The sequence below is a fragment of the Dermochelys coriacea genome, chromosome 10, assembly GCF_009764565.3.
Source record: "Dermochelys coriacea isolate rDerCor1 chromosome 10, rDerCor1.pri.v4, whole genome shotgun sequence".
Classification (NCBI taxonomy): domain Eukaryota; kingdom Metazoa; phylum Chordata; order Testudines; family Dermochelyidae; genus Dermochelys; species Dermochelys coriacea.
Genome location: NC_050077.1, coordinates 75,617,642 through 75,642,664, shown reverse-complemented (window position 1 = coordinate 75,642,664; position 25,023 = coordinate 75,617,642). Strand labels below are relative to the sequence as shown.

General features: G+C 39.4%; 1 long non-coding RNA gene across 1 annotated transcript; it reads right to left on the bottom strand.

The window, feature by feature from the left end:
- Positions 1-580: 580 nt before the first annotated feature.
- Positions 581-7,945, bottom strand: LOC122456149. The gene is made up of 2 exons (XR_006274839.1): positions 7,740-7,945; positions 581-2,528 (listed from the first exon to the last, which is right to left on the bottom strand). It is a non-coding gene; the product is annotated as an uncharacterized LOC122456149 (long non-coding RNA).
- Between the last annotated feature and the right edge of the window lie 17,078 nt (positions 7,946-25,023).

Genomic DNA, 25,023 nt, shown 5'->3' with positions numbered 1-25,023 from the left:
TGGTGTTAGGTGATCACTTTAGGTAACTTTTGATGATGAGACTGAGAACTAGGTAAGTTAGTTCAGGGAGCAATGGAAACCATCTGCAGTGGTATGGACGGTGGCAGGTTGCCCTGGTTCTATGTTGTTTGTGGACTCCGCTGGTTGGACCGATTGGCTGTAAATTCTAGGGCGATTTTGTGTTTATAGCATCGAAAATTCAAGCCGTTGTGCAAACCTCAGAGGAAGGAGATCAAGATAGATCTTTGCACAACACAGTACGTTGGATGCAACACAACTTGGCTTTAAAATGTACCACAATGCCACGAACATGTTTCTATGAAATGTCATTGCTTTCATTATAATTCTAAGACATTATTTGCCTTTTAGGTACGTTTTCCAGTGTGCATTCGCAGTCACTAGGGGAGATTTATTGCTTCGATTGGTTTAGCTATTCCACCTGCACTTCCCATAACAGTACTGCTGTTACCTAGGGATGCTCTAACATTCACTCTCCCCTGGTGACATTACAAAGGAAATAAAATTGCACACCCAACTTTAAAGACAAGCATAAATGGACAGTATTAGAACCCTTTCTGAATGTAATGACTCAAGTGAAGTTTTTATTCCAGATAAGACCCGAGCGTCAGTTAAACTTTTGGCGTGTATCACTTTTCCTCTTGAAAGGTGTTATAACAGCAATTCAATTACAGTAAATAGTGTACATCATCTTCACAGCTGGAAAATTCTGTAACTAACTGTGACCAAACGTTGTAAAGGAATATAGCTTAACCAGTATTACTTTTTTTTCTTTTTTTTTCCTGACCACAGGTTAATTAATTTCAAGGAGCTTAGTATATCTAAACAGGAACATACTGAGATGCTGGCAAGAAGTCATAGCATATAAAACGTGGAATTAGAAAGATCATATGAAATCTACATAGCAATATTTTTGCCTGGGAATAATTCTTACAGTTTTTCCCACCCTAAAGTATAATAATAATAAAATAATTAGTAGTAGTAGTAATAGAAATAGTAATAGTAATAATATTAATAATTAATAGCAAGTAGGGTAAATCAAGTCCTCTCATATATATATATAGTCTATATCTATATGAAACACACACCAGACATATACATAGCATGTACCCATTGACATATACATACATATGCATATTCCAATATATACATACATATATGACGCTACCTTGAACAATATATACATTATAGACCACACGATTTTTATTCAACATCCACTGATACCCCAGCATTAACTGCATCCAGCAAATGTGAGGAATTGCGGAATCAGTACTGTAAGTTGTACACAGAGAAATGATTGCTTCTGAGTGCAGTCCTAAATCATACATATAAAAAGCTCAAGGAAAACTCCCAATAACTCAGACACCGTTATCATTTCAATTAATGGTAATATTAATATTAGCTGCCGTCTCTAGTTGCACTTGAGAAGATTTAAGGGGGATTTAATTTACTTGAGGGTATATGAAAAAAGCATTATAAACTCTTGGAGGTGTTTTTTAGTGCAACAAATGTATCTGTGGGTTTTTTGTAACCCCGTCAATTTATAGAAGCGCAAGTACAATGCTTTTTTGAAACACTATATTGCCCGATCTTCCATATTTGCACAGCCAAAACTTTCCATAGGAGTAGAATAACTTGTTTGACTCCAGTGGAGTTACTGAGGATTTACTCTGATGTAAATGACAGCAGAAGTAAGATTTCAGGGGGAGTTTTGGGAGCATAAGTGGTAGGGCCTCAAGGTTTGAGTCCACGGTCAGCAAAAGAATCTGTAACTGGGAATACTGACGACTCTCTACTAAGTACCCTTAGGTCGGTCATTGGCTATGTGCCTGGATCATTGCAGAGGGGGCAGGTTACACCTGTAGGAATCCACAGGATGTTTGCTGGGAGCAGAGTCAAGAAGGGGCTCTTAAGCATTTATTCCGTGTTTCTAATCTGAAAATCATCCGAAAACATTCAGCATCAAAGATCAGCCTTCTTCTTATTATTATTATTATTTTTATTATGAGTTATTATTAATTATTATTATTATTGCTTTTACATATAACGTGATGGGAGCGGGATGGTCAGCAACTCCAACTGGTAGAAGAGCAGCAGTGAAGAGGACATCCCGGACTGGGATATTAACAACAATAAAAACAATAAATAAAAAGCTAGGGGTAGATCCAGACGTATTTTCTGACCAAGGAAAGCAGAATCGGGCCCCTTGCTCTTATTGACCTGGACTGTAGCTGCTCAAGGGAATCAATTTATTTACAAATCTATTAGCGAGATGATTTTGACTTCTTGGTTGTCGTTTTTGTTTTTAATGGTCGAATAATTTGTAAACCTTGTTGATCAAAACATCTATATCTAAACAATAAAAAAAAAAATCCTGGGTTCGCAGATAACCCGAGTTTAAAGCCTCAGCTGCCCTTTTGCAAGTGTTAAAAGGAGAATATTTTAAAAAAGAAAGAAAGAAAGAAAATCTTTCTCTTTGAGTCCCATCTTCCATATCGCCATTAAAAAACCTGAAGGAGGGATAAAAAAAAAACAAAAACAAAGTAAATACACCAACCAAGATTCTGTTAAAGAGACAGTTGTGTGTTCAATATTCCATTTTAAAATAGTCCCAGATATTCCCCAGTGCATCGTAAAAACGTGAGCATTAAACTTTCTCGTAATTTATTTGTCAGGAAGCAAAATTATTTGCGCTTTGGAAAGTTCGTTTTGATAGATTTTTGTTTGCATCTCGGATTTCTGATTGCATATTAACTTCACTTTCTATTTTAACCCAGAGCCCCAAACCTGTTATTTCATTTTGTTTCAGTTTGACTTGATTGTTTCATAGACAACGATTTTACAGAGAGGCGCACAATCACACACATATATATGAAACTTGTATAGACTATTTATATCTATCTAAAACTTAAAGAAACTTTTGTGATTTGTCCCACAAAATATAGTTTTGTTCAGTTAAAAAACTTCAGGAAACAAGAAAGTGAGATAAAGCCTGAAATTAATTTTTGTGAACAAAATTACACTTTATTTTTTCCTCCAGCAAGGGATTTTCGTTCCTCCAAACCTGTCTTCTTATATTTTTTCCTGCAGAACCCAAAACACTCTCAGTATTACTAGTTTCTTTCTCCTTCGTTAGTCCATCCTGTTCTTTCTTCTCAACTTAGAAAGGTGTTCCCGAAGAATTTAACCTAATTATTTATACAATATCTTGAAAACTCTGACATATCTGAACGAAAATGTAGGCATAACTCTCCCTCCTCCCAAAATACATATCTTCCTTATATTGTCTAATCTTTTGAAGAACGGGTTTCTGAAATTCTGGTAAGGGAACTCATCACTGAAGACTTGTATTATTTTCTTGAAAGTCCTTCAGATGTTTAATATCTTAAATACAATTTCTGTAAAATTATGTCTGTGTCATTGGCATAAATATTCACACCAAAGGACAATGCACATCAAACACGTCTTTCAAAAGTTTTTTAATGGTTTTTTTTTGCAAGTTGTGTGTTAGATTTTATTTTTCTTCTTAAAATGTCAATCCTCATTTAAGAAAAGTGAGCTCTATAGATAATTATGGGTTATTTGTTAATTATCTAGTTACTTTTGATGGTAAAAAAATACACACATTTTCTATTGTGTTAATTACTAGGATGTCATTCTACCGAAGGTATCTTTGTCAATTGCACGGAGCTGAAGGGGCGTGGGGGAGGAAGGGGGAGGGAGAAGAGCGAGATTGGAAAGCTTTTTAAAAATAAAATCTTAATAGGTTTTCTAATGGTAATTTAAGAAATTAAAACCTTATCATGTTACATATTTTGCCTATGATCTTTTCTCTTCTCAGAGGGACCTGGCATTTATTTATGTCTGGAGATTATTTTTTAATACATCGTTTTCTCTACAGTTTGATCCAAATTTTTTTTGTTCATCCTTTTTTATACAAGCAACCATCTTTGCTTTTAATAATTGTTTCCATCCCGTAAAACTGTTAAAACTAAATGTATTCTATTCTCTTTCCTTTTTCTCACCTAAGAAAGAACATCCAGCTACAAAAGCGAATCAGCTAAATAAATAAACAAAAATCAAGCAGGGAGGCGGAACACAACGTATTTTATGCTATTTCTTAATTTTTATTGCTCACGTAGCATCTAACGGATCCTAATGTGCAAGTGAGATAACTTGGACATAATTCGAGCTCTCTAAACCTTTGGCCTTGAGCTAATTAAGAAAAAATATACTCCAAATTGCTATTTCCAAAAACACCTTGTTCATTTGTCAAAGTTACCCATGTAATTTTTTTAAACCCGCACAATAATTATAAATCACTGCATTTAACTACTCTTCATTATCTTCAGAAAATCAATATCAATTCATTTAAAATGATTAAGATTATAATAAACTTGCTATTGCACTGACTTCTCCAAATGCGTTATATATGGAGTATATTGAACATTTTTTGCATACAATCTATCCCTTTCTTACCTATATAGCCTTCTGTTACCATCCCAAAGTTCTTGGCAGGACACTTTTTCGAATATATAGCTAGTGTATTATTTCCAACCAGCTAGTCTGATTGTCTTACACTGATAACTACACTCCAGGCAGCACTGACTTTTTAAAATGTTTTCCTATTTAGGAAACAATAATTATCTGACATACTTGTAGCAAACCACCTGCATATTGAGCTCAATTCAAAATGAAAACCAATGTCAAATATATTTTTAAATAAATTAATATAGGCAAAATCATGTGGAAATTATTTGGAAGGGATATAAGTTGATCAGGAATTGAAACTATGAGGCACTGATTCTGATGGTTTGGGGCAAATGAAAACATTTTAGAAAATGTCTAGGTGTGGAACATTAATTATAAAACACAGAAGTCTTCACTTTTGTTAGCTTGGTAGGAAAGCGTCATCTCTCTCTCTCTTTTCTCCTCTGTCTTTTAAAGAAAGAGGATCCTAAATTCCTTTTGACTGATAGGAAGTTACAAGACAAGATGCAATTTTCTCTTTCTTTTCTGACAACTCTGTCATCCCGGGGATCATAGTCATGTCAGGGTGTCTATCTCGGGAAAAAAAAAAATCACTGAAGCCTGTGGCCATCTTTGCATCAAAATTTTCCAGACCTCTATTTTTCATTGTGATCTCACTGATCTGAGTTTGAAATGCGAACGCAGTAAAGCCCCTAAGCCTTCAATCGTGTGGAATTTTCAAAAGATCTCTAGAAGCAATCTCAGGCTGTCTGACCCCTGACAGACGTAGATCCCTTTATACCTCTCTCTGCCAGCACTTCATTTGCTGGAATATCTTTCAGATTTGCACCTCCAGATGACAACCTGAGTGTTTATTATGTATATGAATCCGAAATCTTCACTACATTACAAAGGAGCCGTCTTAAACATGATATTTAATTTCAGATCATAATTACCTGAGCTTTTTTTGCTTCTAATTATCGATTCCACTTTCTCTCTGTGTCATGTTGATATTTTGTTTATTCTCCCTTTTAATCAGTCTTTACAAAAATCTTATTACTTTATTCCACAGGGGAATTAAACATGTCACACTGGACACACATCATGACTATGTGGAGATATACACTGGACTCCCATCATGTGGCGATGTATAGTTATAATTATATCTTATTTGCTCTTTATTGCTAGCTAGCTAGCTAGCTGTGTGTGTGTGCGTGTGCTTTGGAAACAGTACAATCCAATAACTATTACTGCCATTGCAGTCCCAGTTGTTAGTATACTTCATCTCTTATTAATCTATAACAGGCCATTTACAGCAGTGTTTAAGTTCTGTCTTGTGACGTAATAAATTGTCATTTGGTATGAACCAGAGAAGCTCAAAGCCTTTATATTTTCCTTGCAAACTTCGCTAACTTTCTAGAATCCCAGGTGTCAGTCACTTCCCATTCACCTGTTTACCTGAACTTTCTACCGCGCCTAGATTGTTTATCTTTCAAAAGAGACGGATGTGATAACACTGGACCCTGGCATTTAATTTATCAGTCGAAATGCTGTATCTCAAACATCAGGATCGTTGTCATTCAGAATGTTAGATTTATTGTAACTGACCTGGGTAGGTGAGAGTTCTAATTGGAATTAAGGATCACAAATTTTATTTTCAATTTTAAAATCTGAAAGTGATGAAATGTTTAAGATCTTACAAAGTATGTGCCGTTCAAGTGTACACATGCCTCTCCCATGCAGCCCGGCCCTCCAAACTTCTAGCCACATGCGACATAGGGGTCTATTTAAATGGTAATCTTTAAATATTTGCAAAGGTGTCTTTATGTGGCAGATATTTTTATAGATTTCACATTACTTTCCCCCCTCCCTTTGGACATAGGTTCGTTCTGTTGCTATGATTAACTTATTAAAATAACTCATCATTAGTTTAATTTGCCTAGCAAACGCCTGCCTGTGTGTGTTCACATGTTTCTGTATTTATCCATTTTTCCCCCATAAAACTTGTATTAACACAAAATGTTACTTTTCTTTCTCTCAGGAGCTGTATATACATAGACCCTCCCTTTTTGAAATAGACCGCAGGGACTGTCATTAGATCAGATGGCAAGCCTTTATAGAAAGTGTTTTGCATAATTACATACCAAAGCCAGAATAGTCACCCTCACATTTTATGGGTCACAAACCATCAACAATTGGCACATTATTGTTCAAGAAACCCCAGTCCATTCACTGATAGAGAAAACTAGACTGCCTAATCTAGAACTGAAGAAGATTGAAATTTCTTCTAATAAGAACCCAGAGAAGATTATTTTCAAACTGACAACGTGTTTACATAAAGTTATAAAGTTCAGAGGACCGATGAGGAGAGAGAAAGGGTAAAACCACTAAACATGATTAAGAATTGCACAGTGGCCTAATATAGATGGTTCATCAAAAAGGAACAGACTGAAAAGCCCCCCCACACCCCCTCGCCTTTTCAGATCTGTTCCCTTTTCTACCGTTGTGTTTCAGTAATTAAGATATTCTTATTTAGACAGACAGCTCCTCTGGTAACTGAATAATATTAGTTCCCTTTGATGTCAAACTTTTGACAGTTATCACACTCGCGTTGGGCAATTTAGCATAAATGCCCTCTTTTCTTTCTTTTTCTTTCTTTTTTTTTTAAGGGGGGAAAAGACTTTGAAGAAAAGTAATAAGTGTGATCGCTATCAGCAAATGATGGAAATCGCAGCGGACAGCCATCCCTGGGTATAAATTACATTTTGTTCTATATAATGAAGCAGACTTTTGTTTTTACCTCATTGGGCTATCATTGTCCAAAATTAGGGCAATAATCCCACTCACTTCACACCAATTCACCACTCTCTCCCCCGGATCTCCCGCCGCCACCACCGGGAAAAGGGGAGAGTTTCCATTCCCATCCCCCTCCAACCCACCCACCCAGTAAACCTGCGAAGCCATCGGGAATCGCCCTACAACAAAACACAGTCACAGCTGAACGCTGAGTAGGGCTGATGACTCAGGGAGGGTGTTTCACCTGAGTCTGGATTGACATAAATCCACTCTTGTGGACGCCAAAACTTTGGATCTGCCAGATGGCAGGAGGATGAACCACGTCTGTTGTATGATATTAATAAAAAACCGTAGATATGAACACGTTGCTTTTTTTTTTTTTTTTGACCCCCGGTTTGCTTTATTTCGCAGGAGCGTGGTGACGTCTTCTCCCAAACCGCCTCTAAATCAGTTACCTGTTCTCTCGAGGGGGTGAGCTTTCAGTCTGGCAAGCACTGCAGCATCCCAGAGCCTGCGTCAGGAAGAGCATCTCTCTCCTAGGGGCTTCTTGTCTCTTTCAGAGGGAGTATATAAGGATGGGGGACCTTCCTGGTAACTTTGGGGAATGCTCTTTAACCCTGGCCCTGCCATTGCCCCCCGAGGAAAATTAGGAAGAGCTTGATTTAGGAGGGACACGTGAAAACTCCGGTGCAACGTGGTAACCTGATCCGGGAGCAGGGGAAATAACTTGTGGTTGGTTCCCCCCGCCCCCGATTCTTTCAGCAAAACTTTGGCTGGGGGATGAGGGCGGGTGGGGGGAGAGAAGTCAAACTCTCGCAGGTTTCTCGCGAGATCCAAGCAATTAAGAAAAGAAAAAACCCCAGCCCTTTGCTTTCAGATCCCATTCCCACACTATGTCTAGATGTACATGGAAATCAATAAAACAAAGTTAATGCTTTTTATAATCTAATTATCCCCTGAACGATGCGTTTTTTAGGGGGTGGGCAGGCATCGGTCAGGCCAAATTGGAAAGCAAGAATGCCTTCGGTTTCGTGGACTGTGGCAGTCTTTCATACGTCAAAAGAATTGATGTGACCCTTCCCACATGCCAATACAACCTGCCCCTTTGGTGGCTTTCTGGAAGTGAAAGTCTTCCCTTAAACACTTGCCCACCGGCTTTGAAGTGAGAAAATACTGAAGGCAAAGAAAACACCCTTCATTTTCCCCCAGCCCCAGTGTATTTCCATCAACCAAAAAACCCAATACTGTATGTGTGTGTGTGTGTGTGTGTGTGTGTGACCTACTTACCTACACAGTTCTCATTGATACCTACTAAGCACTCTCTTTTTTAGCTTCCTAGTGACGAGTCTCATTAGCAGCCTTAAGGCTCGGACTAATTAATTGAAATGCTTTTGGTAACACTATAGGAAGAGAGAATTGTTTATGTCCACAAATGTGTTATATTATTTTCGGACTCGCCTTACCACACCACTCCACGTGCCATCAAAGGAAGGATCTCTCTGTGTCTGTGGGTGTGTTCCCGGGGTACCACCTCGCTCCGACAAATCCATCAGGCTTTCCTGGAAACTTTTGCCCAAAAGGGCACAGGGTTATGTAACATTTTCCGAGGATTTGCATTACACCTTCACTCAACGGTAATAGGTTAATACAGTGGAAGTTCTCCCCCCCCCCTTGATCTGACACGGCAGACAGACCTACTCAGATGGCCAACCTCAAAATCCAGTTGCGTACTCCAACTAAAAATTAGATTTTAATTTGGCCGGGCAGAGAAATAAAGGGGACTTCTCGATGATTGGTTGCTTTTTCTCTTTAAGATCTTAAAATAAATCTTCCCCTTTCCTCTCCCCTTCATCCGGGAGAAGATAGAATAGAATAAAGCCAAACGGTTCGAATCACCATAAAGTATTTGCAAACTGAAGCTCTCATTTCTGTCCCTACTTGTTATGGAGGATTGGGGAGATATCTTAAAACCCTTCAAAGCTTTTGGGCTTGCATCTCACAGGGCTGTGTTGTAATGGGGTTTGACAGCTTTCTCAAACAGCTCTGAGACTGAGTCCAAAATTAAAGTGAGGACCATCCGCCGACCACTTATTTAAAGATTATCCAATAATTCATTTCAGACTTCCCATGGAAAGTTTGCAGATCAAAATTCAGATTCCCCTATGAGGTGCTTGGGCATACAGATTATGTGTTTCTGTCCATCGGCGTGTGGTCATGATGTGAATTCCCATTTAACAGTTAATACCTCAGCCATTTTCATAACACCATTGCTATTGATGAAGGGGAAAGGGAAGCAGCAATAATATGTAGGGTAAAGAAAATACTATATTAGAAAGAAAAGGCAGATTACAGAGTCGTGACATAACAATGGATCATCACTCTGATAGAACTATGCAAGAGATTCCATTCACGTTTATAATTTGATTCCTGGGGAAAAAATGTGGAGAAAATATCCTCAAATTCTTGCAACAGGTATGGGGATATTGTATCTGTCTCCAACGGTCCTAGCAAAAGAAAGAGGCTATTTTTGAAGCTTCCTATACAGGGATCAATTGTTTTAAAAGTGTGTGGGTGGGTGGGGAAATGCATTTTCCTCAGGATATTTCAAGGAGAAAGCAACTTGTGAGGAGCAATGTAATTGGCAGGTTCAGTTGGGAGAGATAATGTAGTCAGCTGGGTAAAGTCAAATGAAGTTCTTCCGTAGTAAGAAAAATGAAAAGCATTAAAATGGGTCACCTTTAAAGTATTAGGCAAACTTCTCCCTGGGTTCTCTGTCCCTAGTTTTCTCTAGACGTAAGAACGCCCAGACATGCATAAAATCGATAACAATCGATAGAAGAATCCCAAGCAAAATTTCATTTCACATTATGGACTTTTATTCATGTTTAACAGCTGCATTTCATAAACACTGCCTTAGTAACAATATTGGTACAGCTTAAAGACAGAGGGAAAGGTGCATTTCTCTACACACAAACGTATTTAAGGGTCTGACATTCTATAACATTGTTTAAAAATGAAAAAAAAAACGCGGAAAGGGTAAGAGTGATAAGGAATGGACGTAAATACATTGACTTTTCTTATCTTTTCTTTAAAAAAGGACAGAAAATACATCATAAAACTGCATGACGTACTGAACATCAGTTCAATTATTTCCCCCTATAACTCATCTCTAAAATCATTTTACACATCGGATTTAACAACCGTAAAATACAACAAAAATACTGGAAATATCTGAATATCTTGTGTTTTCAATTAGCAAAGGAAGTTTTGTGTGTTTGCTTCTTTTAAGCCCGGAATGTGACACTTAGAATGGACAGCTCGCATTTTTCATAATAGGGTCTGTTTTGCTTAAAACAGGGTGAAATATGATTACACAATAGCACAGGGTGGATCTGCAAAAGGAACCTTTCGGCAAATGTGATCACAACACACGAACCATTCTAACGTAGTATTAATTGCTTTCTTTGCAATATTTTTAGGGTTGCGTACGATCCCATCAACGGAGGTGAAGAATCGCAGAATATATCCCGGTTTCGAACACACCGTCAGTTGCTACAATGAAAGACTCTCTTTGCTACACCTGAGAATATGTTCCCTTAAAAGAATCGTCCTTTTTCTCAGACTTTTTAAACATAGCGTATTAATAGTCTGGTAACAGGTTAATCAGATCAGAGATACGCAATGGCCCACATTTATTTTGAAAATGTTACTAAGTGCGTGTCTTTACAGAGGTGGAATGATTAGTCATCAGATTGGCCTTACGATGTATATAAACCAGGCAATAGCGGCTTTCAAAGGCCTCTAAAAATCAAAGAGAAAATATAAACCTTCCTCCATTTCTCAGCTTTACACAGTGGATCACAAAAATACGTATTTTCCTCCGAGGATCCGTAATAAAAGCTGTGGAAACGAGACTGGTTTCCTCGGTATTAACTACTAGTTAAACTGGCAAATAATATTGTTCATTCATCTTTTTCAACGTTGATTTATAGCAATCGACAGGTTAAAGCGTCATCTGACTTCATTACTTTTAAAAGCTGTCTATTTCAGAACTGTCACTTTTCATCACGGAAACCAAATAAAACACTTGAAGAAATGAATTGCGAAAGACTTTTAGATCATGTTTATAATTCTTTGTCTCGACGTTAACATTCCTAATGACCTGACCTGCTTTAGTTACCTATACTCTAATGTTAGGAGTAAAATAAAATCACCAGTTCAGGCTGCAAAAGTTACAGAAAAGGGAAAAAGTGTGAGGAAAACAGAGGAAAAGCAGTACACAGACAAAACACACACAATTATAAGGCAGCATGAGTAACATACACATGTGGTTCAAGCACACACAAAGGCTTAGCTATGCGAAACTTTTCCCCTCTGTTTAAAATGTGCAATGAAACAAACAAGCATGAACAACAAACAACAAACAAACGTACTTTAATATACGTTTACTCCGGTGATATTTTTCGTGCATTATTAGGACTTTTCATTTTAACTAACTGTGAAATTAATAATTTTGAAAGCGTGTTAAACAATATTGTAAACATTCTATTGCAAAGGACATACATATAAAGATAACCTATCTTTACTGGTTTAGATCTGCCAAAAATATAAACAAACAGTTACATTAGAGAGAAATTCGGAATAAGAAGACTAATCAGATAATACAGAAACTTAGCTGACCACATTAAAATAGTTTAGTTTTGTGTCTACATGAGATCATTGGAAGGTATATTTGCATGGCTTTTCATTTTATTTTTTAAAAGCGCATCTTATCTTCAAGCTATTATATTTTGCATATGTATATTAATATAAATGCGCTCAATCTGAAATTGCATGAATGCAGCTTTTGGGAAAATAGTCATAACTCAGAAATGAATTTCTACCAAAATATAGAGATTACTTGGTTTGATTTTTTTTTCTGTCTTTGAAATAATAGTCACCAATGCAAAAATAAAAAATAGATTTCGAACTTCGTTCAAATAAGTGGCAACATACGTTTGCATTTAAGAAGCTAAAAATAGGAGCCTATGTTGCTTTGGTTTTGGTTTCAGTCCATCACTATGTAGATAGAGATATACACATACACATAACACCGCTTTAATAAGCAACACTTCAGTTCCCAATTAGTAATACCGTATCATTCCAATATCAGTAATCGATTTTAATGTCTTGATTGAAATGGACCAAATATTGCAAATGTTAACTGGGTATTTATGAGCTATATAAGGCTGAAATATTTCTCGAGGCAAATTCTTAGCAACACACTTTACAGTGATTTGTTCTAACTATTGAATATTGATAGCCTCAACTTGCTGGGCTTTACTGGTATAAGACTGTTTTAACATTTGTTTGATTTATTATGGCTTTTCTTTTGAAATGCCTAGTTTAATTGTATTCTTCTAAAACTCCATTACCACTGCAGAAGTCGTGCTAATGGCTTCTGTATAATTCAGCCACACTTTCGTACCTTAGAGCGCCACCGTGCGGCTTAAACTATAACTGCACGGCAGAAAATATATAGTAATAGTGATATTTGAATACACTTGCTTTTCATAATCAGAAACCTAATAGACCAGGACACTCGAAAGTAGTCCCTACTAATAGTTTACGGAGACATTATATCTTTGCTCAGCATCTTCTATAGTATCTGAATGTACGTGAAAAAGAAAGAGAGAAAGACAAAACCAGAGTGTACAATTTCACAAAGACTGAAGTTGTAACACAAGCTGCAATGTTTAACATGAGATATAAAATAACAGATAGTTTTTCTCACCGTGCCTACAATTTAAGACCCAATTTTTATTTTGTAGAGGTACAACTCAGAGGTATGTTGAATGCAAAGTTATCTGGCAACACAAACAGCTATACGACACTTGCATATTTATTAAGACGTGCAAAATCAAATAATTATAGTCAGTCATGCAATGACATACGAAGTATCTTTGATATTTTAAGATCAGGCTCCAATGGTGGTCTTTAACTATTTCACATTTAAATATCAGCACAAAAATACTGAGCTTGTTATATAAAGTACAAAATATTACATTTCCTCGTTTCCCATTCCCTCCCCCCAAAAAATCTGTTTATCCAGCTGAATGAAAGTAAATTCTAGCAAATAAATCAGACCTAATTTGTACCATTCCACTTTTTTCCTGTGGCCAAAGGAGAATGTTTTAGAAGCAAAGGTAAGAAAGAAAAAGTCAATGCAAAAGAGACACATATTCAACCTCTTCAGTGAAGATTTCGTAAACTATTAAAAACTCATCTCTAGCAAGGGAGCCAAGGTCACGGGCACATTTGCCAAGGACTTCATGGGACTGTATTTTTGAACTGTCATAGGTCGTTGTTGCAGGGACGTGGTTGTGTGGTCCCGTTAAGATTTGTATTTAATCGGAGATGCGGAGCGCTCCTCTGCACTTACCAGCTTCGGAAACGGTTAACACGTGTGGAAGACACAGAGTGGAGCCAGAACGCAACTCTTTTCTGGGTTTTTTGTTTTTGTTTTTTTTTTTTTGACCGCCGCAACACTTGGTTTGGCCAGAAATGAATGGCCAACTTTTCGCCTGGCTCTCAAACGCACGGCAGCGCCCGCCTTCATTTGCAGACTAGCCCGGTGGGCTCACGTTGTACACGTCAGTTGTTTAGCATGAAACATGCTATTAAGTATTGATTAAGAACATCCCCGGGTTATTCCGAGAATATGGAGAGCTATTCAGGGCTGTCTGACTTTACCAGAAAGTAGAGAATATTAGCTCATGAGCAAGAGGCAAGGTACAATTCCTATTCGGGGTGTCCTCTCCCCAGCATTAATACCGGAGAACTATTTCAAAGACAACAGAACAGGAGGGGGAAAAAATATCCAGCCAGAATTTATACTCGAAACAATATGACCAAACAGCTGCGACAGGTGGAAGAGACATAATTGCGCAATGATTCCGGTCTACAATAACATGCAAAGTCCAGTTATGTTAACAGCAGAGGATTCAAAGGCACCGTGGCCGGGTTTATTCAAGGAAGCAACAAAACTTCAATGCTAATTGCAAATAAATAAATAAATAAATAAATAAATGAATAAAAATAAAAAAGGAGGAAAAATACTTGAAAACTCTATTTTATTTCACTCTATTTTATTTTCGACGTCACCTGGAGTTCGCAGAAGTTTGGGAACTTGTCTGGGTTCCCCCCCCCTTTCTTGTTGGTTAAGAGTTCGGGTTTTCTGTTAGACAATTTAATGCCTGCAGACTTTTAAAAAAATTATTTTATTGCTATTGCACTTCCTACCGCAAGATGCAAAGCAAGTCAGTGGAGTTTGTATTACAACTATGTCATAATGTTTCGCTGATGCAAAACATGTAGCCAGAGGGGGTTGCTAATGATTCCTGGATTAGAGAGAGAGAGAGAGAGAGAGAGAGAGAGAGAGAGAGACTGGTTCCATATAATAAAAAGCAATGTAAAAACGAACCATTAATATCGGGCACCGGAATATCTGTCTCAGTCCCCCACATGCACGCAGAGATGTGTCATGAGCCTTTTAAGCACCTTAAACGTTTTGCATATTCTCCCTATTAATTATGTTTACATCCAGGTTTGTGAGTTCAATTCTTGGGGGGGCTATTTAGGAATCGGGGCAAAAATTGGGGATTGGTCCTGCTTTGAGCAGGGGGTTGGACTAGATACCCTCCTGAGGTCCCTTCCAACCCTGATATTCTATGATTCTATTCATTTAGTCTCTTTGAGAGAGTCAGCATCAAACTTTTTTTGTGTGTGGGGGGGAATGTACTGGGATCTAGCGGCTTTTCCCTTCGATGGGGATGACTATCGGTAAATAACTTGTCACAGCCAAAAAAAAATTAAAATCAAATCAAATAAAAAAAGATGAAGAGCTGCTCAGGGTCTAAGAAATTCTGGTGGAAACTGGGAGGGAGATGATACCAGGAAAAGGGGGGAATGGGTCCCTTTTCTTCTCTTATTGTCTCTTCCTTCCACCAACATGCTTTTGGGGAACATCAGAGATGATTCAAAGTGAGAGAGGGCAGAAGTACGTGGTTAGAAGTTATCAGTCTGAAATTCACGCGTTTGTCTCTGCTAAGAGATGCAGGCCTGAATCCTTCCTCTGTTTCTGCTCCACTTGAATATTGAGAGGGCTTTGGGGGGGGGGGGAGTTCCATGTATATATAGTATTTGTCTTATATATGTATATACTTAGAGGGGGGGAACTGAGATCTTCCCTTTGGACTCTCCCCTCATATTATGTCCTCCAAGGCCTGGGAGGGAAGATGCACCCACACTCTCTTCATTCATAAATAAAGAGGATGGGAGACTTTAAGGGCTGCGGTCGTGAAGGGGGCTGGTTGATCCGAGTTCAGTGACCCGGGCCTCTGAGGACACCAGCCACAGGGAAGAGCCACGGGGGCCCGTAGCCAAATAATAAAAAGGAGCGGGGGTGGGGGGCGAGAAAGGGAGCAGGTTTGTGGCGGGCGGCTGTCTGCTCCCTGGAAATGAACGTGGGGGTCCTTAAGAGCTGTGAACCCTCAGGGTGACGCCACCCCTCTAATGCTCGGAGTGGGGCGTCGGTCCCACGAGAGATCACAATGACCGGCGTGTGGGCGTCTCCGCTCCCCACCGGTCAGCTCCCCATTAGCCCGGGGTCTGGCTATTGCCTTGCAAACGGCTCGGAGCGGGCACACAGGCGCATCCTCTCCAGCAAGGCTGGCGGCGGGCTCCAGAGGCAATAGATTTTCTACCTTGGACAAGACGTTTGTCCCTTTTTAAAAGGAGCACAAACCCGAGCACTGCGTGTCCTGCTTACTCCCGGGAGGTGGGTGGGTCGGGAGGCTGGGGCTTTAGAGGTGACTAGCCATGCCAGGGCTATTTCACACAGCTGCGGCCCCGGGGTTGCTCCGAGGGAATATAAAGGGGGCAGATTGAATAAGGAAGGCAGGAGTCAGTTGGCATATTCGCGCCGTAAAGTAACCAGGATTAGGACCCAGGTGTCAGTTCATTTGTTGGGTGTGGCCGCCGATCATTTGCTCCGCGGCGCGTCACCCCTGCGGGTCGTTAACTAAGAGAATAATGGCACCCAGGGAAACCTGGAGCGTTTCGGTCACCCTGATTTAGGTGCCAGCAAACCAGCTCCCGGCGCTGCATGTCCTCTACCTTTTACACTGAAATGTCCTCTCTGGTGTAACCCAAAGCCCATGAGCTGATCCAGGTGAGTGACTCAAACAGGCATACGATTCTATCCCACTCTCCTGGCCTTTGTTTGTGGACAGCCACCTCTGGCACACTCATTTAACATCTCTGTATTTTGCTTCCTTAGAGGGGAATGATATTATAGATACAATGGCAGTTCCACCTAGTTTTAATGCCGTCAGTTTTTATCCCCTCCTTCCCCAACATCCCTTCCTCTCCAATATTGTAATTAATGTCCTTGTTTAGGATCACGGGCTTGTTTCAAAAGATTCAAGATCAGGCCTCATTGATATTGATTCTTGGCCCGATAGCCACTTTAATCGTTGGATCTGCGGGGGGAATATGAACAAAATATGGTTTTCAGCAAAGCCATCGAGTGCGTGTGTGCGGAGAAAGGGAGAGAGAGAGAGAGACGAATCAGTGTGCTTGTAAAAGATCAACCTTAGAGGGAGAGCGGAGCATTGCAGGTACTGGATGAGTCAGTCTGGTGGCTTTACAGATACAAGGTACGGACCAAAGGACACGAACCCTGGCGCATTCGTAGGAGAGGGAGGGGAGTGGAAGACACGTAGGTATCGTTTGCAGTCTTTGGCGTTCATCTGAGATGTTTAAGGGGCCCGGCGCTTTGCATCCTCCCCCAGTGCGCCAACCAACTGTCACACCGAAGGCGGTGTTTGTTGCAATACCCCACACCGAAAAGGGAACGCGACTGGCGGGCTGTGCCTGCTGCCCAAGCCTGAAAAGCAAACTTCTCAACTTGAACTGAGCAGTGCCGAGAAATAGCAGCCAGGGACGATCAAGATGGGGTAGGGGGAGGGGTCCAAATGATCTTTCCTAGCCACAGCTATTATGAAGAGAAGGAAAAATAAACATTTTAAATATAACCTAATTACATCTGCTTTCTCCCCGCGCTCTCGCCATATTTATGCCATCCCTTTAAAAACAACTACATTTATGAGGTCTGGTGGGCTTCTGAGGTCTCGGTGCATAGGAAACAGGTGTTGTCAGATTGCTAGTGTGGCAGTAAAGTTTTAAAAATCAAGTAATAAAGAGTTAGGCTGGTTGGAGCAATCTGCTGGCTTTAATCTGGGTTAATTTATACGAGAGGGGGGGAAACTCCCCTCACACTCACTTAGAGATACTGAAGGGCACAAACATAACGAGAACAGATTCACACTCCCACACTTGGAAGTAACATCCTGTGAAAAATAGATGCCTTTTGCAGAGCCTTATCGATAGGATGTGGGAGCTTGTTCGATGTAAACAACCCCGAGTAAGAAGAAATGCAATTGAATGAAAGATTAAAAGCCCCTTGAGTTGGGGGTGTGTGTGTGTGTGTTTGTTTTGTTTTTAACACCCCTGGCTACATTTAGCATCAGGACTCCAGCGAGGCTGGAAAGGATTTTATTTAAACTCCTATTTCTTTTAGGAATAATCATAACAATAGCTCTCTCCGGGCTGTTTAATCCGGACTAAATTCTTCTTTCTTACGCCGGAGTTTAAATTGAACGCTGGTGACATTGGAGTGCCAAGTAGGAAGCGTTTCGGATCCATCTGTAAGTTCCCAAAGCCCCCGTGAACACCTTAGCCCACCGCGCTAGAGCCAGGACCAGGGGACCACAGCAGCTCTCCTGGGAGCATCTTTATTCTGGAGAAAGGGCCTGGAGGCTGTTCCATTACAACCGGCTTGCGGATGTTGCTGCAAACAGGTGCTCTGTGTGAAATGCTGGCGGAAGCTTGACCCAATGTTATTTATAAACGTTAACCCCCTTGTCCCACAAACGAAAGGCACAAACTTGCCCCCGAAAGAAGCATGCTAAAGGTAGGTTTCTTTGCAGCCAATCCAGTTCACCGTTACTCTTTGCTTCCTTCCGTCCCTGCGGTGCCCTCACTTGGGCTCCTAGTATCCTAACCTCGACCAAGCACTGGAGCTTGGTGATAGCGGGCTCGCTTTCAAGGCTCACCCTGGCCTGCCATCCCCACCTTTATACCACTGGGGCTGGAAATTACCAGTGACCCTGAACTGTGTCTCGGCTATGTTTGAAAAGGCAGGCGATCCGAAGGCCAAGACAAAAGGTTCCAGGTGCACAAATACAATCTACTTTAGGCCTAGGGATCTGATTCCACATTATATGCATCCGAGGAAGTGAGCTGTAGCTGAGGAAAGCTTATGCTCAAATAAATTTGTTAGTCTCTAAGGTGCCACAAGTACTCCTTTTCTTTTGGGGAATACAGACTAACACGGCTGCTACTCTGAAACCTCACATTATATAGGGAGCCCCTAAGAAGGCTGCAGCTCTGCTTTAATTTTGGGGGGAAAGGGGTAACTTAATATCGAAATTGGGTGTCATAGCCAAGCATAGGTGTGGACTGCACATCTGCCTGCTAAGCAGCCATCATGACATATTATTTTGCTTCAAAGAGGAATCAGGAATGATCATCAGATATGATTCTCTCCCCCTTTTAGGGTTTTATGACAAATCACCTTCGTTGTATCAACCACTTGTTTCTTTTAGTATTGCCAGGAAAGATTTCATTAAGGCTCCTTCCCCACCCACCCCTCCAAATCTATTCTCTGTCTCAGAGTGTCTCCTAATCATAATTAAAATCGTCTCATATACATCGGCGTCTCTGGTGTGCACACTGAATTGCAGGTGACTGGACGAAATGTTATTTCACTGTAGTCTATCATTTTTACATTAAAAAGTGGCGCAACGTTGCCAGCGTGAGATAAGACATATTGTGAATATTGAGAGATGCGATAGGAGCGATATTAACAATCGATCGTTTAATAGGCAGACGTCATGCATCATGTTCAGTTCTATGACAGCCCGGTACTTCAGTTAATATAATTAAGATTACAACTCAAGTGGTATTGGAGGGAACATATATTGATGGCTTGCAAGAATAACATTCTGAATATTCTGGACGTCAGTATGTGTGTGTGTGTGTGTGTGTGTGTGTGTGTGTGTGTGTTTTCTTAAACTGCCCTCTGACAAACAACAACGTATTACTTCATATATGGAGAAGGAAATTGATAGATTATTTGCAGACAGATAATTAAGTCATTCTGATGCCCTTGCCCAAGAAATTCAGTTACATTCAGAGAAGGATAAGAGCACGAAGCCAAGTTTATTGTCTGTTATTTTAGGGTGTGCTTGTTTTATATTGTGTTCTTATCCCTGTACATAAACCGAAATCCTAACTGTTTGTTTCAGTAAACGTGGCCATTCTGGAAGCAAAGCAATAGGAAACATTGGATTAGAATTCACATTGGGTTATATGTCACTTATAATTTCTTTTGTAGAATTGTTAGTTTTTTCAATACACGGACACACATGGTTCATTTTATTTCAGGACACAAATTGCAGCGTATCTGTCTTAATGACCTTTTAGAGGTAGTTCCACTTTTGCCTTCTCTGTTGCAAATAGAAAATACGCTTCGGTTTAAAGGTTGTAGGAATTCCCTTCCGAAAGCAGAAGCTTTGTACTTAGCAGCATTGGTATGGCTGATAATAAAGTACAGCTTGAAATGATCTCAACTAGTGGAATATTAATCAAATCAATCATGGTTGACAAATGAGAAATATTCAAGAGAAGGTGGTAATTTACAACTTTGTTATTAGTTAAGAATCTCTCGCCTTGTAAGAGTAATTAATAATTCTTGGATGGGAACAATTTGGAAACGAAAAGCACAGTCTTTACATACAAATGGAATAAAGAAAGAGGTTGAAAGTGAGTTATGTGTCAGGGCCAGAAAACATAAAAATGATTCTTTTAAAAGATAGCTACATGGGGATGTAAATATGAACACATACACAGAGATAGATAAAAGCCAAACAGGAAATAAGTACAGAAAAAAATAATTCAGAGCATTGATTACAGAAGTCACATCTCCCTTCCAAAGATTAAACGCAGTGTTGGACTGCAAAATGTTTTAGAGAAATTAGGAACAGTGCATAGCAGATATCAAGAGGTAACTCCAAACTGATTTGAGAAATCTCTCTCTCTCTCTCTCTTTTATGTGACGAAAGACCCCTTCTCCCAAACTCCCGCTCTGAGAGGGAAACTCAATTGTCTTTAATGTTTATAGTGTTAACCCTATGTATCTTTACATCTACTACAACACCCCTCCCTTTTCCTTCCCCACAGACACACATTGATTATTACACTATATGGACCATCCCACCCTCTTTTTCTTCACCCCCACCTTAAAAAAATTGCCCCAAAGAATGACTTGTTGGAAAACTATAAATCATTTTCCTGGTTGAAACCTTGAAGACTCTATTTAAGTAAATACGCTTACTGTGAAACAATGCATAGATCCAAGTCCTTCTCCGAATTGCTTCCCAAGTGCAGCCATCTCCAAAACTTTATTTACAAGAGAAGAAGAAGGGGGGGGGGAACTTTGGCAAACTTTATCTCTTCTTTATTATAAGCTTCAGCCTTGCCTTGGTAAGCCCCAGCCTGTTCTACAAAAGGTGGCTAGAGATTGAGATTTATTGGTTTCCAAATGAAAAGATTCATTCGATATAAGAGGTTAACTCAAAGTTCCTTAAACCGTGACTAGCATTGGCAAGAAGCTTTGCCTAGTCAGCACAAAGACAGTTCAAAGAAACCTTTAAAAATACACACAGATATACATACACACAAACACACTCTCACACTTTAGTCTCAACTGCAATTTTCTTTTCATTTTTGTTTCTTTCTGCCATTACAAAGCCCTGAGCCCCTTTGTAGGTAGCGGGAGGATTTTTTTTCCCAAGCTGAACTTTGCCATTTTGGTGTTGACCAACCCCCTCTTCTTTTGCAACCAGTGAATGAAAAGACTCTAGGGAAGAGGGTGGGGGAGTAAAAGGGTTGAGCAAAAAAAAAAAAAAATCCCCCCAACCTTCTAATTTATAGTAATCAGAAGAATGTTTTTAAATATAATAGGAACCCCCACCCCCCAAAAAACAGCAAGAAAGATCCACGCAAAGAAAAAAATAAGGAAAGGGATAAATGATAGGCAAGGAAACAAACGCATCTGAAACTAATAGATTGGTTTAGATGGTTTAAAGTATGCACCCTCTCCCCCTACTCCTCCCAACAGGGTGTGAGGCGTAGAATGTTGTCATGACACACACATGTGTCGGTCTGTCTTTCTGTGCGAGTGTGCGTATGTGAGAGAGACACATACACACAGAGAGAGAGACAGACAAACGCTCTGAAGCTATGGGGCAGAATCCTGTGTGTGGAGCCTGAGCTATGGAAATGCTAATGAAGGAAAATTAACCCGGCCGTTTGTTACATTGCAGAGAGATCAATGCCTGACCCAGGGGCTGAAGGGATAGCTTACTTCTGTAGGAAAGATATGAGATAATCGCCCTGAAACACACTGGTGCCGAGACACACAGGGAGAAATATGAAAATAATTATTTAAAATGAAAAAAAAAAGCAGCCCTTTAAATAATGTGCCGGGAGATAAACCGCTAAAAGGTGTTTACATGGGTTGCCATTTGCACTTCGGGGCATTCGTGCAAAAAGGATATGCCTTGAAATTAGGAATCTCTTCATGTCGCTTTCTTCTCTCTGTCCCGAACAGACACAGCACCTTAAACCTCATTGCAATCCTCTGATTTTATCACCAGAAATTCTTCTTTTGACTGAAGAAATTATTCTTTTGTTTAGAGCGGGAAGAAAGGAAGCATCCCATCTATGGATGGAAAGCAATGGGAAACCTGGACTTTGGGGCAGCCTTTGGATTCGGAGTAGAGAAAATAAGTGATTTATTCAGCGTGCAAACTTTCAGGCCCATCAGCTTTTTAACAACAGACCCAGGGGAAAGGGAGCGTTGAAGAAGCTTAGAGTTATAAGTGGGGAAGTATTTTCAGAGACAGTTTGGTTAAGCAAAGAGATTGACCTTTCTGATTTGAATGTTTTCAGTGAAACCTCGAAATAAAACATATGGGAAGATGAATGGCTTAGAAGGGGAGAAATGCTGCCTTAAAAGCAAGCCGCATAGGACAATGATACCATTGGCGGGACTGTTGCAGTTGTTTTCTAATTCTTTGTCTTTAAATAAGACGTCAGAAAACCCCTCTATATTAGTAACAGTGACCACGCAAAATGAATTATGATGTTGGAAAAGGAGTAGGCAATAGAAAATAAGGGGAAAAGAAGAGCCTAGATCTTAATAAAGAAGAGATCAACAGAGTAGCATTGTTATCTGTATGTTCCAAGAAGCAATATGGACAGTATATGGGCTCTGACCTGACTGCTATTGCAGAAATTTGCCACTGACCACCACAGTGACAGCAGACTCGAGTTTCTGTCTGAATAAACTATACCAAACTTGCTATTTGGCAATTGTTTCTTTCTCCTGCTGTTTGAATTTCATCCGCACTAGAAGGAAAACTTGGATTGATCTAAAATATCTCTTTTGTGTTGGGGAAGTCTTTCTTGGAAAGTCAGTCTGCATATTCTTAGAGAGAGCGACAGAGAAAGGCAGGCTAAATCTTGCTGTCTAGTGAGAGAGTGAATTTTTAGGCCAGGGTACAGTTAATTTCCAAAGAATCGTTAATTAGTAATGTTGCTGGAGTTAAGGCACTAACTTGATTAGATTATGTAGGAAGGAAAAACCTGTGTCGGGAATCCATTACCTCTACAAAATCGAGAACGCCTTTCTTGTCAAGAAAAATAAACCTTCTAAAGAATAGAGACAGACAATGAGCTCAGTGAAATAAATAACAAGAAATATGACCACTTCATATGCCAGGAGTACAGCAGGTTTGGGTTGAAATGCATAATATCTCTTCAAAAGACTAACCTGACCCCCCCTCCCCTCAGGAAAAAAAACCCATTACTACTGCACTTGCATCAAGTTAAATATATCCAAATTTTTAATCCTGATCCAAAAGCAAATTGAGTCCCATTAAGTATGTAGAATTATTTGTCTGAAAGGGAGGAAGATCATGCTTTATAGGAGTAAACAGTTTGTATTCAGTGTGAGAGATATTGCTTAGTAAAATCTTCGTTTTAAAAACATTAGGTTAATCCTTTAGTGTTGGGGTTAATAGAAGATTAATTTACCTTTGCATGTGACGCTCTAGGTAGTGGTTAATAAAGAACAACGATTTAACCTTAGTATTTGACTTTTTTTTAAAAAAATGGAAGAATGAAAGGGGAAAAATAAATTAGAACTAAACCACAAAACGATGAAGGAAGAGTCAAGTGTGAACATAGACAGAAATAATAGGGAAAAATGAATCTATGAAAACTGTGCATCCAAATAGGAATAAATGCAAAGTTAGGGACATCCGAGAAATAACTCTCTGAATCCTGCATAGTTTCTATAGCAAGAACTTAAAAATAAATACATCTGGAGGAAAACTGACGTTTTTGCAGTTTGATTTTTTGCAACAAGTATCCAAAGATCTAAACTAATTGATTCTGGAGTTTCTTGGAATTTATCCAAAGAGCAATATAGTTTTAATTGTATGTTGCTTAAAACTCCATTTCTTGAACAGTGTGAAACAAGTCATAAAAGTCATAAAGCGTATCACTGTTTTTCTCCCCCCAACCATAAATACTCAACCGACACTTGGAAATCTTTCTTAATACTCCTAAGGGGTACAAAATAATTTCAAAGACATGTAACTACATCATAAAATTGGAAACCGTTAATTCGTTTTAACTGATTTAGAAGGCAGTTATGATTTTATTTTATTTTATTTTTTTGGAGGGGTGGAGATAAAACCTATTTCCAGTCTCCCACGACCAAGCGAGATTTCGAAATGTATTTGAAAACAGGCATTCTTTTCAGATTCTCGCCTGCTGAAAAGGAAACAACAGATCCCCTCTTTACAAACCATCCTAGAGGCTCTAAAAGTATTTGGATGGAGTTAAATAAGTTTTTAAAGTTTATATACATGTTTCTGATCCCTGATTTACTAACCCCAGCCAGCAGCGATAATCGCTAACCAGCCAAAACCAACCTTAGTAAGCCAACGTTTCCAATTAAGAAGAATATATTTTGATCATTAGAGTCAATGGTTATAAATAACAGAGTATTTCTTTTAAAAACACGGTAGAGGATTCATTCCCTTTCCCCCCTACCCGCCCAGGCTTTTCGTGTCTAAAAGTAGCAGGACAACTATGCACTGGATAGAAAGTGAAATGCGGCTAGCATAGAGAATTCATTAATTATTGTAAAGGGCTTGGTTTGGGCAGAAGAGGGAGAAGCAGCAAGCAGAGACCTATTGCATCTTTGTAGATCTCTTTGGCGTTTCAGAGAACGATTCAAGCTGGAAATCTGTAAAATCCACGTAAACCTTTCTCTTCTCAATACTAACCCACCCTTTGACACAGCTGTATTGAAGTCGGGGCTTGAAGGTCCTTGGAGGTCTCTGAGTGTGACAGTACTTAGAATAGCGGGTAGATGGCACAATTTTCTAACATTTTGAAAGAAGAACCCACGCTGGGAGCAATAAGTCCATTTAAAAGCCCTTTATTTAAAAGGAACAAAGATAACTGACAAGCGAAGTACAGAGACATCTCAATGAAATT